At 40.7% G+C, this 15,623-nt stretch overlaps 1 protein-coding gene across 5 annotated transcripts in view; it reads left to right on the top strand.

The window, feature by feature from the left end:
* Positions 1-15,623, top strand: part of RPS6KA5 (ribosomal protein S6 kinase A5) — an 84,847-nt gene that overhangs the window by 29,321 nt on the left and 39,903 nt on the right. The window contains exon 1 of one of the 5 annotated variants that reach the window (XM_080617495.1): positions 9,523-9,607. The exons of the other annotated variants lie outside the window; for them this stretch is intronic. The gene's annotated coding sequence lies outside the window, so the exon portion shown is untranslated. Of the gene's footprint in view, positions 1-9,522; positions 9,608-15,623 lie in introns of those variants that run through there. 5 annotated transcript variants of the gene reach the window in all.

Below are 15,623 nucleotides of genomic sequence, written 5' to 3'. Positions count from 1 at the left end.
CTGTTCCAGTTTTCCCTGAAATGTCTCCATGCTCCCTCCTGCTGCCCCTTATGTGAAAAAAGGAGAGATCCCCATAAGTCTGAGAAGCCACTTACATTAACATTTTCAGATGCCTTTTAAAAAATGCGTGAGTGTGCTAATACTTTGCAGTGACTAGGCAAATGGTATGCTATGACTCTTCTTTATGCTAATAATAATTAATGTGTTATTATCTTGTCTCTTTTTCATGTCTTTGTGTCACTTTTAATAGGCTTAATTGCAAGCTTTTAGGATAAAAGCTTGTAACTTATTAAATATGTGCGTAGTACTTAACATAGTGATCTCTGACTGTTGATGTTAGTTGTTAATTATTTGTAAGGTACAGTTCTATCTCCAGATATGCTTTTTAGATTCCTGAGAGTCAAAATTACACAGGATTTTACTTCTGAGAAAATGTTAAAATGGCTATTTTTTGGCTTTCACTTTAGGTATCAGAGGTATTGAAATCTGGGAATGCAGATCTAAAAGTCTTTGTTAGAAGCAGCAGAAGGATTTTCTAAAAATAGATAACTGGTAGTTTCCTCTAGAATACTTGCATTTCAAATGGAGTCTAGTAGGATTTGGGAGGTACCATTTTAAGAGCTACAAAATCTTACTTTCTGAAGGAGAGAAATAATACTGATAATGTGAGTATATTCCTTTTATATTACAAACAAGAGGAAGTTAACTGATATGACAAGGGGTTAGCAGCCAGGGCAGTGCAAGGGAGGAACTACCAAGAGATGCAGTTTTCAGCAGGAAAGATAGATAGTAAAAGGTGTGGCTAGGAAGAGTAGGACCTTCCTATAGTCGTGAGAGAAGCTGCGCTGAGCACAAGAGGAAAAACTAAAGTGCGTGGAATGGTATTATTGCACTGATGGGAGAGAAAAGGAGTTCTCCAGCCTTTGAGCTGAAGTTGAATGAAGCTGGAATCTTCCTTATGATAAGAATGTCATAATGAATCAGGACCTTCTTTAAGTATCAATCCAGATGGTTTTAGGAAATATAGGTATTCCTCATCTGTGCTCACCTTTGGGATGTCATTTATAAACAGTGCAAGGAAAGGGAAGGACTTGGATAAGCATCAAAGATGCCTCTCTGCTTTTCCTATACTCTGAATTGGATTCCTCTTTCTCCAGACATTAAATAAAGCAGTCTTGCTGCTTGGTCATTTAAAGTTGGTTCCTCTGACTCTAATCCATTCAATTTTCAGTATATACCTCAGATTTATTTTTGTTCTCATGTTCTCCTTCACATTTTTTATTTGTTTTCCCTGTTAGAAAAGCTCAGCATTTCTAATGTTTCTTTTAAGGAAAAAAGTAATTGTAATTTTATTGTTCGCTTCCAAAAGCCAAGAATTTGTCTGAACTTGACTACAGTTTTCATGTATGCTATGGTGATTTAGCTACTGAACCTAGACATGAATAGAATGACCTGTTTAAACATAGAACTTGACATTCCATATTGTATTCTCTTTAGACGATTTCAGCTACTACTAGAACACTTATAATTTGCATTACAAAAGATACTTAACTTATGCTTCTCAACCAATGTACTTAGAGAAGGTAAAAATTGCCTGTATAACTGTTTAGCTTTATATTTGTCCTCGTGCTTATTGAGTAGCACTTTTAAATAAAATTACACAACTTCATAAGTCAGATAAGTGTGTAGCATTTGCAGTTTAATCAGATCAGTATGCTTTCCTTTCTCCACTTTTCTTCACGCTTCTTTCCTGCCCTATCCTGCTTCTTGCAAGAACTTTGCCATTAAAAGTATGCTTTTGGAAATGCAATTTATTCTAGTAACTCCCCTCTTTTAATTGTATTTTATCAAATGAGATATAATTATTAAGAATGCATAAAAACTTTCAGCAATTACAAGCATGTACTGTGTTTAGAATTTTTTACCATGTATTTATGAATTTCAGTTGGTTTTGTAGTTAGGGATACTTGCTTGGAAAGATCATAGTTCAATATTTTCATTATTCCTGCTTTTATCTGATGGCTGTTAAATATTTCCAGGTACCTGAGCAAGTACAGAATCTAACAAGTCGTTTTATGATAAAAGTATACTATTTCTTGACTATAATAACTATAGCAGATTGACTATTCAACAATAAGAAGGTGGGAAGCTGCTTTTCCTAAGCACTATTTGAGTGAAAGGAAACTTCTAGGAAAACAGAAACCTATTGATTTCTGCCTTGCAGCTACTGAAGCATGAGTGTGAAGAGTGCATTGTCAAGTGTGCTCTTTGTTTTACAATTATTATGTGAAAGCGCTTGTTACATGGAAGAATTACAAATCCAAAGCAGTGTGGTTTTAAGAGCTCTGAAGTGTTTTCTATTACTGTTTCACTAAAAACTGACATTTGTCTTGTACAAGTGAAATGGCAGTCTGGTTTTGCCTTTGGCTTGTCTTTAAAATGAAATCCATATGGTTATATTTGCATGCAAAAATTAAAAATAATAAATAATTAGTTGAATAAAAATGAGTTTTCACATAGGATAGGTAGGCATCACAAGGTATTTAGGTATGAAATGACTTCTAGTATTCAAATATTATTTATTTGAAGAATAGCTCATGAAGAGCTACAGTTTGAGTAGTTTAACCATAGAATAGGATAGATTAAAACTTTGAAATGAATAGTACCATTTTTAGTATTAAGTTTTACAGCATGTTATTCTTAGCCCCCATGATGAATTTAAGGCTAGCCTTTCTGATTTTTAACTCTCAGCTGAATCGGAAAGAAATTTAGGGTAAAAGAAGAAGATGCTTTCTAGCCTTATGCTTTCATCCAATCAGTTGGGTTGCTAACAAGGATGTAGAATATATTTGCACATGACATTAATATAAATTAGTATCAGGGCATGAGTAATTGATAGGACCGACAGACTTCGTGTTGAAACTTATACAACAGTCTTGTTTGTTGCAGAAGTGTGATCACTTTGGTGTTGCTATCTTTTTTTGTTGTTGTTGTCTTGCATTTCATTTATCTTAAAAAAAATAAGCGACAACAATAAAAAAAAACCAAACACCACAACCTCCCATAGCTGGGGTTTTTTTTGTGGGTTTGGTTTTGGTTTTGGTTTTTTTCCTCATCTCATTTCATGTGTAGTAGCTCTATCTTTTGCATTTGTGGTTTAGGGATGTTTTTATCTTTTTAATGCATGAGTAGCTCTACTTTTATGCTGGAATTGTTTTGAGCTAGTTAATGTCAGTTTAACCTAGTCATCAGATCTGGTCTTCATTTTAATGTTTATTTTTAAAAAGCAACTTCATTTTTAAAAATCTTTCTACCCCCTTCACATTTTTCTCTACCTCCACAACTACATTAAAAATGATAGTTTAGCATATATGGAGATCTTGATGTCTTAGAAAAAATAATCTGAACACATTCATTGAATTATTGTAGTAGTAATCTATTCTATTAGACTATGCATAACAATTAACATTTCTCTTGTTATTGAAATGCCATATAGTACACTTTCTTTCAGAGTACAGTGAGATCCTCAGTTCTGCATTGGCACCTATCTTCTGCATTAGCTTAAGTTTCTTTTGAAGTTTTTATGTTTGCTTAATGAAGTTTAAAGAAAATTATGTAGTAAATACTGAACGTTGTCAATCTTTGAACAATGTATTGAAGAACATACAAATGCTTGAGTAATGAGTAGATATTCTGTAAGAGGGATGATTGAATTGCAATCCAAGTCTGTTGGATGGATATGTGTACCTCTGTCTAACGTGTAGAATGAATAGTTCATATACAGTATTATTTTTCCATCTTAAAATCTCTTGATCAGAGTTGCAAATATAATTATAATGGTCAAATGCTTTTCACTGTTGAATTGCTGCTTGGTTTTGTTTTATTAGCTGGTTGAGTGAAAATTTTGTTCTGGAAAGAAAATTAGTATGTAATTTTAAAAGATTTTTAAAGGAAATTTCATTAGAGAAAAAATGATTAACAGGCAGTTAGTTTATAATGGATTTTGGTAGATGAAGTAGGAAGAGATTTGCATACATTCTCGGGGCAGTTTAAAGACAGTCCAGAACAGAGCGAAGTGACTACAATCTGTCTCTTTTTTTGGTGCTGTGTGAGCTGTCATCTTACTTAAGTGACTCGTGCATTTAACTTTAAAAGACCTTTATAGTTATCTAATTAAATGGTAATGTCTGATCATTGAAATTTGGTAGTGGATCCTCTGAGCATTCAGCATTTGCTTGTGAAGATGAGTTAGAATAACCCATACTGCAGATGACTGTTACTGTGTCTGCTTGCATTTCAGTTAAACAATTTTTCAGTGATGTAAACATAGCAGTTATAAGGAATAACATTTCTGCAAAGAGGAAAAAGTAAGAAAAACTGAATCCTGAAGTTAGTCCATAGAAGTTAACATTGGTTATAGATCTGTCTGAACAATTACTTGTTATTTCACTTATTTTGGAAAAGGAAATGAAACAATGGCAAAACCATTTTGCTTTAATTGGTGTACCTCTGTTGGTGTTTTAACTGTCCTGAAACCTGCTCCAAGCTCAGGAGTGTTGCATCCCAACTAGAAGGAAGTGCAGCAAGAGGGCCAGGAGACCTCCTTGGATAGATAGGGAGCTGCTCGGGAAAATTCAAAGGAAAAAAGAGGTTTATAGAAGGTGGAAGCAGGGACAGGTGGCCTGGGAAGAATACAGGGATGCTGTCCAGGAAGCTAGGGACCAGGTGAGGAAGGCTAAGGCCCAGTTAGAATTGAACTCGGTTAGGGATGTTAAGGATAATAGGAAGGGATTCTGTAGGTACGTAGCGAATAAAAGACAGACTAGGGAGAAAGTAGGCCCCCTTCGGAAGATATCGGGAGAACTGGCTACCCTGGATCTGGAGAAGGCTGAGGTTCTTAATGACTTCTTTGCCTCGGTCTTCAATGGCAAAGTCTCTGACTGCACCACCCAAGTCTTGGAAGGCGAACGCAGGGACTGTGAGAATGAACACCCTAGGCCCACTGTAGGAGAGGATCTGGTTCAAGACCATCTTAAAAACCTAAACATACACAACTCCATGGGACCTGATGAAATCCATCCATGGGTCCTGAAGGAGCTGGCAAATGACGTTGCTAAGCCACTGGCCATCATAGTTGAAAAATCATGGCAGTCAGCTGAAGTTCCCAATGACTGGAAAAAGGGAAATATAACCCCCATTTTCAAGAAGGGGAAAATGGATGACTCAGGGAATTACAGAGCAGTCAGTCTCACCTCTGTGCCTGGCAAACTCTTGGAGCACATTCTCCTGGAAGGCATGCTAAGGCACATGAAAAACAAGGAGGTGCTTGGTGACAGCCAGCAAGGCTTCACTAAGGGGAAATCCTGCCTGACCAATTTGGTGGCCTTCTATGATGGGGCTATGGAACTGATGGCCAGGGGCAGAGCAGTTGGCATCATCTACCTGGACTTGTGCAAAGCGTTTCACACTGTCCCACACAACATCCTTGTTTCTAAATTGGAGAGACATCAATTTGGTGGGTGGACCACTCGGTGGATAAAGAGCTGGCTGGATGACCGCACACAAAGAGTTGTGGTCAATGGCTCGATGTCCAGCTGGAGACCAGTAACGAGTGGTGTCCCTCAGGGATCGGTGTTGGGACCGGTTTTGTTCAACATCTTTGTTGGTGACATGGACAGTGGGACTGAGTGTGCCCTCAGCAAGTTCGTCAATGACACCAAACTGTGTGGTTCAGTTGATACGCCAGAGGGAAGGGATGCCATCCAGAGGGACCTTGACACGCTTGTGAGGTGGGCTGATGCCAACCTTATGAAGTTTAACCATGCCAAGTGCAAAGTCCTACACCTGGGTTGGAGCAATCCCAGGCACAGCTACAGGTTGGGCAGAGAAGAGATTCAGAGCAGCCCTGCAGAAAAGGACTTGAGGGTGTTGGTCGATGAGAAAGCTAACATGAGCCGCCAGTGTGTGCTTGCAGCCCAGAAAGCCAACTGTATCCTGGACTGCATCAAAAGGAGCGTGACCAGCAGGTCGAAGGTGATCTTGCCCGTCTACTCTGCTCTTGTGAGACCTCACTTGGAGTGTTGTGTGCAATTCTGGTGTCCTCAACATAGGAAGGACATGGAACTGTTGGAACAAGTCCAGAGGAGGGCCATGAGGATGATCAGGGGAGTGGAGCACCTCCCGTATGGAGTCAGGCTGAGAAAGTTGGGGCTGTTCAGCCTGGAGAAGAGAAGGCTGCCTGGAGACCTCATAGCAGCCTTCCAGTATGTGAAGGGGGCCTACAAGGATGCTGGGGATGGACTGTTCATCAGGGACTGTAGTGACAGGACAAGGGGTAACGGGTTCAAACTTGAACAGGGGAAGTTTAGATTGGATATAAGGAAGAAATTCTTTACTGTTAGGGTGGTGAGGCACTGGAATGGGTTGCCCAGGGAGGTTGTGAATGCTCCATCCTTGGCGGTGTTCAAGGCCAGGTTGGATGAGGCCTTGGGTGACATGGTTTAATGTGGGGTGTCCCTGCCCATGGCAGGGGGGTTGGAACTAGATGATCTTAAGGTCCTTTCCAACCCTAACTATTCTATGATTCTATGATTCTATGAATATTGAGACCACTCTAAAGGCACATTACTGAACTGGACTCATTTAATTGCAAAACTGGATCATCAATGACTTTTTAAGTGTTTCTCACAAAGATGATTGTGCTTTCCCTGTATAGAGCAGTAATGTAGAAGACTGGAGCACAAAATGTATTCTGTCCAGATTTTGACACCAAAATCTTGAAGTGCCATTAAGAACTTTCACAAGACAGATCATGATTTCTTACAGTTACTGCTCTAAGGGTACTGTTTTCTCATTGTAATATGGCAATTAAAAAAAAAATATCACATTTTGGGGATAAATAGTGATCTCTGTGTTAAATAGCCTCATATCTTCTATCAGGTCTTAGAGTGATATGTTGCTAGTCCACTTGGGGAAAATTCTGTTTCTGTTTTCCAAGGGGGGGGGGGGGGGGGGGGAGGAAGTAATTTTGGAGGGCAAATGCTGCCATCCTCATAAATTTATTTTTTATTTGTATTTATTTTATAGAATCATAGAATAGTTAGGGTTGGAAAGGACCTTAAGATCATCTAATTCCAACCCTCCTGCCATGGGCAGGGACACCTCACACTAAACCATGTCACCCAAGGCTCTGTCCAACCTGGACATGAACACCACCAGGGATGAAGCATTCACAACTTCCCTGGGCAACCCACTCCAGTGCCCCACCACCCTTACAGTAAACAACTTCCTCCTTATAGCCAATCTAAACTTCCCCTGTTCAAGTTTGAACCCGTTACCCCTTGTCCTGTCACTACAGTTACTGATGAATAGTCCATCCCCAGCATCCTTATAGGCCCCCTTCAGATACTGGAAGGCTGCTAGGAGGTCTCCAGGCAGCCTTCTCTTCTCCAGGCTGAACAGCCCCAACTTTCTCAGCCTGTCTCCATACGGGAGGTGCTCCACTCCCCTGATCATCCTGGTGGGCCTCCTCTCCCAGACTTGTTCTGACAGTTCCATGTCCTTTTCATGTTGAGGACACCAGAACTGCACACAAGACTCCAAGTGAGGTCTCACGAGAGCAGAGTAGAGGGACAGGATCACCTTCGACCTGCTGGTCACGCTCCTTTTGATGCAGCCCAGGATACAGTTGGCTTTCTGGGCTGCAAGCACACACTGCCGGATCATGTTCATTTTCTCATCGACCAGCACCCCCAAGTCCTTCTCTGCAGGGCTGCTCTGAATCTCTTCTCTGCCCAACCTGTAGCTGTGCCTGGGATTGCTCTGACCCAGGTGTAGGACTTTGCACTTGGCATGGTTAAACTTCATAAGGTTGGCATCAGCCCACCTCACAAGCGTGTCGAGGTCCCTCTGGATGGCATCCCTTCCCTCCAGCATATCAACCACACAGCTTCATGCTGTTGACAAACTTGCTGAGGGCGCATTCAATCCCACTGTCCATGTCACTGACAAAGATGTTGAACAAGACCTGATCCCTGAGGGACACCACTCGTTACTGGTCTCCAGCTGGACATCAAGCCATTGACCACAACTCTTTGTGTGCGGCCATCCAGCCAGTTCTTTATCCACCGAGTGGTCCACCCATCAAATTGATGTCTCTCCAATTTAGAGACAAGGATGTTGTGTGGGACAGTGTGAAATGCTTTGCAGAAGTCCAGGTAGTTGACGTCAACTGCTCTGCCCCTGTCCGTCAGTTCCGTAGCCCCATCATAGAAGGCCACCAAATTGGTCAGGCAGGATTTCCCCTTAGTGAAGCCATGCTGGCTGTCACCAAGCACCTCCTTGTTTTTCATGTGCCTTAGCATGCCTTCCAGGAGAATGTGCTCCAAGAGTTTGCCAGGCACAGAGGTGAGACTGACTGCTCTGTAATTCCCTGGGTCATCCATTTTCCCCTTCTTGAAAATGGGGGTTATATTTCCCTTTTTCCAGTTTTTGGGAACTTCAGCTGACTGCCATGATTTTTCAACTATGATGGCCAGTGGCTTAGCAACGTCATTTGCCAGCTCCTTCAGGACCCGTGGATGGATTTCATCAGGTCCCATGGACTTGGGCACGTTCAGGCTTTTAAGATGATCTCGAACCAGATCCTCTCCTACAGTGGGGCATAGGTCTTCATTATCACAGTCCCTGCATCTGCCTTCCAAGACTTGGGTGTTGTGGTCAGAGCATTTGCCAGTGAAGACTGAGGCAAAGTAGTCATTAAAAACCTCAGCCTTCTCCAAATCCTGGGTAGCCAGTTCTCCTGATAGCTTCCGGAGAGGGCCCACATTGTCCCTAGTCTGTCTTTTATTTGCAGTGTAATTATAGAGTCCTTTCCTGTTATCTTTAACATCCCTAGCAAATTTTAATTCTAACTGGGCCTTAGCTTTACTAACCTGGACCCTCGCTTCCCAGCCAACATCCCTGTATTCTTCCCAGACCACCTGTCCTTGCTTCCACCTTTCATAAGCCTCTTTCTCCCTTCGAAGGTTCCCCAGCAGCTCCATATCCATCCAAGGAGGTCTCCTGGCCCTCCTGCTGCATTTCCTTCTAGTTCGGATGCAACACTCCTGAGCTTGCAGTAGGTGATCCTTGAATATCATCCAACAGTCTTGGGCCCCCCTGCCCTCTAGGGCTATATCCTATGGAACCTTACTAAGCAGGCTCCTGAAGAGGCCAAAGTCTGCTCTCTTGAAGTCGAGGGCAGTGAGCTTGCTGCATGCTCTTCTCACTGTCCTGAGGATCTCAAATTCGACCATCTCATGATCGCTGCAACCAAGGCTGCTCTGGATCGTCACATTTCCAACCAGCTCTTCCCTGTTGGTGAGCACGAGGTCAAGCATGGCACCTCTCCTTGTCAGCTCCTCTGTTACTTGCAGAAGGAAGTTGTCTTCCACACAATTGAGGAACTTCCTGGATTGCTTGTCATATCATCGATCATGCCGGATCATATCATCGATCCAACAGATATCAGAGTGGTTGAAGTCCCCCATGAGGACAAGGGCTTGCGAGCGTGAGGCTGTTCCTATCTGTCTGTAGACTGCTTCATCCACAGAGTCCTCTTGATCAGGTGGTCTGTAACATATCCCCACAGTAACGTCTCTCACTGCTGTTCTCCCTTTAACCCTGACCCACAAACTCTCTGTCGACTGCTCACCCATCCCCAGACAGAATTCCATACTCTCCAGCCTATCCCTAACATAAATAGCAACCCCCCCTCCTTCCTTGCCAGGCCTGTCTTTTCTAAGGAGCCTGTAACCTTCCATTCCAACACTCCAGTCGTAGGAGCCATCCCACCATGTTTCTGTGATGCCTATTATATCATACCCCTGTAGACGTGCACACATCTCTGATTCCTCTTGTTTATTCCCCATGCTACGGGCGTTTGTATAGAGGCATCTGAGTCGAGCTCCAAATGAAGCCGGCTCATTGGCTGGAGCGGCTGAAATATCTCTACATTGCTCCGAGCATTCATTATAGGTGCTGGCAACTGACTGAGAGTGTTGGAATGGAATGATGTCCCCCTCCCCCGACACATTTTATTTTATTTTATTTTTATTTTATGTTATCTTATTCTATTCTGTTCTATTTTTACTTTCCCCACAGGGTTTGTTGATGTTTTTTAAACCTCTTGAATTACTGTGAATAACTAATTATTTCAATGAAACTTGGGCAACTAGGTGTGAAAAACTTACATGATGAGGGATTCATAGGCATACGAAAATTAATTTAGAAGTAGATGGATTGCATTTGGGCAAACCTGTCCGCTTCTGTTCCACTACCTTTTACATTTGGTGCTCTTTGATATTGTAAATGTGTATTTGGCATCTATTATGCATTTTTGTCTTTATGTTCTCTGTTATAAAAATATTCTTTGAAGGTATGCAATGGCAGATAGTGGAATACTTCCCAGAATCTGTGCTCTTTTATACCTAATAATTTTGCCTCTGTATGAAGAAAGAGGATTTTTTTCAGGTTTTGCTTTCTATGCTGTTCTTCTCTCTTTTAGTACTTTTACCTCCCTCTTATCGAAAGATGGTGCTTTAGAAAACAAGTCTTCCAAAACTTAGAATTTTGGGAAGAACCTAGTGCAAAATGTTCATCTGGGATGTCAGTGATACATACTTGCATTCCTCCCACACAACAATGTGCTGTTTCTGAATTATTTTGTCTGTAGAACTGAGGCTTTTGTTTTCTTTTCTTAGTTATTTGCTTTACAAATCCATTATCAGGAACTGGTTTAAGGAATGCCTTGTGGAATTGCAATTGTATTGCTCTTGAAAAGCAAACATAGCTGTTGTATAAATCTGTGAAGAGGGTTTCTTTCACCTCCACTTGACGTTAGATGAGGGCATAGTCTTGCATTGAGTTACGTTGTAGGGCCACAGCTGTAAAGATTGCATGTTTCTTGGCTGGTATGCAGTGCCAGATTTAGCTGTTCTTGCTCTTCCATTTTTAAAAAAAGTGCTTGTTCTGATGGAGCTGCTGGCAGGCAAATCTCATTCCTGCTTGAAAAATTCAATAGCCTGATTCCATGTCTGTTTCGGAAGCAGAAGTCAGTAGTGTGTCTAGCTTTGGTGTGAGGCGTGATAACCAACATGGTATTTTGACTTAACTGCCTCCTTCAAGTAGGAACAGCCACAAGGATAGGATTTTTAATTAATTCCAGGTAACTGTGGACACTTTATTAATTCTCCTTGAAATGACATTTGAAACTAGTGGAACTTTCTTCTGCCATATTGCAACTGTACCTGGGGTAGTCTAAACAAACCTTTACTTTCGTACTATAATCTTCATTATGATTTTGTCGTATGCAGCAAAGCAGTCTAACTAGTGTTCCACTAAACATTTTTCTTGTGTTTGTTTTTCCTTCTCTGTATTTTACAGACATCATACTTTTGGTCCTTAATGTAAGTTACAGCTACAGAAGCAACATTCTAGAGCTGAGATATGTTTTGGGTGAAATTGTACCCTTTCTAAAATGGACAACATAATTACCCAGTGTTATGCCTAGATATTATAACCATAAAGGCTCCCAAGAGAATTAAAATTAAAAAAAAAAAAAAAAAAGGAGAAAAAAGAAGAAACAAATTGGTCTGGCATGCACTTTATTGGAACAGGATTTTTGTTTTTAATTTTATATCAGGTCTTTGAACCATGAGAGAGCTTTTCTGTCAATATGCCTTCCTTGAGACTATAATTATTATTATTCTGGACAATTAAAATGATGGCAAATAATGTTACAGATCTGATTTCTATGGAAACAGCTTTTTTTTTTGGCACATTTTGATTTTTGAGGTAAATATCAATAACATCATTTTCAGATAGGATGTTGAAGGCTGACTGAAATTACAAGGCCTGTTTCTGCATGGAGTTTAGGCTTTTCAATCTTAATTTGTGATTTTCCTGAAATGCAAAATCATAGAATCATAGAATAATAGAATAGTTAGGGTTGGAAAGGACCTTCAGCAGGTCAGCTTATTAGTAGCACCTCTGCTTTGTGGCCTCTAAAGCATGGCAAGTAAATTTCCATTTTAGTCAGTATTCTTTTGATTTATCCCATAGTTTTCTCATTAAACTTAGAAGGGAACTCTAATGGCTCACTTAGTTGGTAGCTTATAGACAGTTTGCTGATAGCTGATATGAGACTGTGATACTGTTGAATTCTTCAACTGCTTAATTTCTTCAGTCTTGTAACCTGTTTCTAGGGGAACTGTGGTTTTTGACTAGTATGTCAGGGAGCAGCGGAATGGAGAGACTTTTCTCCTCAATAATGTGAGCTGAGAGATAAGAGTGACAGCAAGGCAGGCATGGATCAGTATGCTCGCTGACCAAAGGTGCAATCCCACAGTTGCCAAACAAGATTGGTGCAAGTCTAGTGACAGTAAGACTGGCTCAGACAACAGTCCGATGGTTATCAGATGAACTTGTTGTAAGGAGGGAGGCTTGAGGTCAAGCCAGGATTTGAAGTTGGTGGATCAGGATCAGTGAGGTACACAGCCAAGTATAGGCATGCTTGCAGCACAGCTGGCACAAGGATCAAGAATGGGAGCCTGAATTTCAGCTCACAGCTGAACGTGGAGGAGGCCCCTGACAAGGTTCCACAGAGGTTACACAGCTGCATTGTGTCAGTGTTGATCTTGGGCACAGATGCTGTAACCCCTAGGCCTGGGGAAATAGGTTGTACAGTCTATTGATAAGCTCAGGGCCTTGACAGGGTTATCCTAGGAAAGTTTTCATTTTTTATGCCTATAGCCAAACTGAGTTACAGCTTTTAGAACTCTAATTACACCCATTCAGGGCTGTACGAGATAGGAACGATAGGGATACTGTCCTTTGTCTGCTAGAAATTGTGCTATATGCTTTTATTTCTGGTTGATCTTATTTGCTACAGTACTGATAGTGCCCAAACAGGGTGTAATTAATGTAACCTGGAACTTAATTTTGACTTTGAAGTTACTTTAGCAAAGGAAGAAAGACAACTTTGAACTTGAAACATTTGTTTAGAGATAAGAAAGGTAGTTTTACTCCAGCGTGTTTCCCTCATTTAGTCAAATGAAAAGCAACAGTGAGACTTCTCACGGTACAAATGCTGGCATATGTTAATACCTAGAAATGATCCAACACTTCAGGCATTTAAGGAGGTAAAGAAGTGGATTATACGTTCCTGTTGAAAGGGCAAGAAAATTATATTCGATAACCTGTGAAACTTTTTAGGTGGGCCCATACCCCTAGTTAAGCCCGAATCTCACTCCTGAATGCAGTAGAATAATGTATCCTTTCTAGCCTTTACTGTCTGAATCTGCTTATTTCTCAACTGATTTAGTTTTTTTCTTCAACAACTTCATAAAAATAGGAGATTGAATTATGTTTCTGTCAATTTCTAAATATGCATTGAATAAATTAAAATTATTAGTAGGGACAGTTTTGTGTGTATTGTTTAAAGTGTTCTTCCTTATTAACTAATAAATTGGTAAAACTATAAAATAGAAGGGTCATTTAGCGTGCTACTGTGGCTGAAGCTATTCCTACTACAGTGATACTGATAAATATGTATCTTGGAGATTTCAGGAACCTCACAAAAAGCATATTAGTGTTATTCTTCAAGAGAATAATAACATTCAGTACTGCCTACTTAGCATGTTTCCAGTACTATTGCCTTTTGCTGCCATTTCTAGCTCTGAATTTGAGTTTGCTTTTCTGACCTACCTTCTTGAGTGAGACCTTCTGTGGAAGTGTAACATGCAGGTTTTATTTGGGATGACATGTTCATCACTGGGTGAAGTGTTACAGTCCTATCCAGGTATCAGTTACAAGTACTTATGCAAGAGGTGTTGGGACTCTGCACGTTCAATCTCAGTTAGTGGCAGGAGCTATTAAATACTTCAATCAATATTAAATGCTTCATAATACTATGTTAATTGACATCACTGGACCTTCAGAACAGAATAATATCATCTATTGTGTGTCTCTTGTTTGAGCAGACTGACTTCTGCTAGGCTCTTGTAGCTGATGCAAAAGAAAGAGCAGACTTCATCACATAAAGAGAAAACCATGTGAGCAGAAGCATATGAGAAGTCATAGAAATTGTTCGGTGGGTTTACTCTACAGACTTTGTATGAAGTGTTACTTAAGAAACAATTTTTCCCATTAGTATATTAATAATCATATCACAAAACAGTCATTTGAGGAACTTTGCAAGCATTTCCAGATTTATCCCATATAACCTTGCAGTCTGTGACAATATCCAGCAATCATCTTGGCTGAACTTCTTGAGAGCCAAAAGCACAGCATCCCTGCAGATCTTATTTACTCTAGAAGACAAGTTGGAAATGCACCACCTTGTGCAACAATTACAATAATGTGGTGTTAAAGAAATTTTAACATCTGCTGTTAGTTTCTCTTCCATGTGATCTCTTCCCCAGTTCTGAGTCTTCTGTGCAAAGACGTCTGGTTTTGGTATCTTCATCTCCCAAGAAATTTCCACATCATTTACATAGTAGTATAAGAAGACTTACTGTCCATTGGAGAAGAAAACTTGGGTTGTAAATACTTACGAATAATGATCAAGATTACAGATTTTTGTGTGCTAGAATATTTATTCACTAAATAGAATTCAGAGCAAGTTCCTATATAGATCGTAACTGCCAGTTTCAAAAAGTTGATTTGAAAATTTAACTCTTTCGGAGACTGGATTTTTGTGATATGTATTACATGCAGACTGCCTCCAGTTTATTGTAGGTGAGAGGCATTTTCACAAAAGTGGTGGATTTTACCTGCAGCCCTGAGTATTTTAATAAAGTTGGAGAAATACTAATAGCTCACATGACTTTTGGTGTACACATTCATACAAAGTACAACCTCTTAGGTATTTTTTAAGAGAAGATGCAAGAAATGCAGAGTTTTAGCTAAAATATGATTTTCATCAATTTGTTTTTTTCACCTATATGCCCGATCTGAAAGTTGGTATAGAGAATTTGACAACCCGTGCGATAAGGAGGACTTGTCCTTGACTTTATGTACAAAGACCATATCTGTATTAGGTTAAAAATGTTGCTTAAACTTGCTGTGCAATTTCAGAGTACCTTCAACAACAGTTAAGCATTCCTCTGTCTTGCTAGGTCATAGCTGGGTCTTGCAGGGTCAGTTGGGATGGGGCGCAAAGTGGGGCTGGGCATGTGCTGTGACTGGCCAAGGTGCCACACACTGCCTACTTTATATTTGACATGCTTAAGAGGTGGGCCAGTGCCAACCTCATGAAGTTCAACAGTGAAGTGCAAGGTCCTACACCTGGGTCGGGTCAATCCCAGGCACAGCTACAGGTTGGGCAGAGAAGAGATTCAGAACAGACCTACGGAGAAGGACTTGGGGGTGTTAGTGGATGAGAAACTGAACGTGGGCCAGCAGTGTGCGCTTGCAACCCTGAAGGCCACCCGTATCCTGGGCTGCATCAAAAGGAGCGTGACCAGCAGGTCGAAGGAAGTGATCCTGCTCTCATGAGGCCCTACTTGGAGTATTGTGTGCAGTTCTGGTGTCCTCAACATAAGAAGGACATGGACCTGTTGGAGCAAGTCCAGAGAGGAGGG

Source organism: Psittacula echo, assembly GCF_963264785.1.
Source record: "Psittacula echo genome assembly, chromosome: 5".
Taxonomy (NCBI): Eukaryota; Metazoa; Chordata; class Aves; order Psittaciformes; family Psittacidae; genus Psittacula; species Psittacula echo.
The sequence above is the reverse complement of the archived record's forward strand: the minus strand, read 5'-3'. Positions and strand labels throughout refer to the sequence as shown.